This window comes from Solanum pennellii, chromosome 9 (assembly GCF_001406875.1).
Source record: "Solanum pennellii chromosome 9, SPENNV200".
Lineage (NCBI taxonomy): Eukaryota > Viridiplantae > Streptophyta > Magnoliopsida > Solanales > Solanaceae > Solanum > Solanum pennellii.
In genome coordinates, this window is record NC_028645.1 from 26,811,822 (window position 1) to 26,812,842 (window position 1,021).

Genomic DNA, 1,021 nt, shown 5'->3' on the forward strand with positions numbered 1-1,021 from the left:
ACTTCATATATATATATATATAATATAAGTCATAATACATATTTAGACCCTTAGTCTCTTTGCCATCCTAGACTCAACAATCTTAGAATATATTAGGGACACGGCCCTTAAAACATAAGACATGACTATGTAACTTTTAGTAAACTTTACTTTAAGACATGAATAGGGAATCCTTGGAAGTTAAGGACCCCTTTCCTTAAGCTTGGGAATCACATATCAAGATCCTCAATCATAGACATCCTTTAAGAATCCATAACTTACACTTTGTGTAAAAAGTATAGAAGAATGGGATTAGTACAAGAATGCACTAAGTATGGCAACCATGCAAAAATATGAATTTAAAAAGGGCATTTTCTCGAAATCATACTTCATGCCTTTTTGAGTAAATATTTATAAAACCTTGAAACAATAGCATTTATATCATTCATACACTTTATAAAAACATATTCAAATGCCAAACATTTCATAAAATCACATGTAGGATTTATTACATTTTTGAGTCACATTACAGTGAGCTCTTGTTCCCTTATAAGTGAGCTAATTTCCTTTTTATTCATTAACTTCGCAAGTAACCCTTTAGTGCTACTTGGTGCAATGCATCACCTTAGTACCACAAGGAAAACCATACATACTACTTACACAAGCCAACACATATCATAATAGAAGTATAGTACAACATAGACATAGTTAAGTCAAGACCTTCATCATATAGTCAACAAGATCAACATCATGCATAAAGACTCATATCATGCACTTTTTAAAAAGTAGACAAATAATACAATGCCATGCATAAGGAACACAAACATAGTGACATGCATTAGAACACCTTCCAAGAACTTCCTAATGAGCTACTTGTGCAATGTCTAGATGGGTTGATAACTTCCACTTATCCTAAGTAACCTCCCTTATATCATTCTATTTAGGGTCCTAGTCATTTACTTTCATTGTCCATTTTACTTTATAAAAACTATAGCCTTAACCGACACTAAGACCGTGGGTGCTAAATAGGGAATTTGGTGTT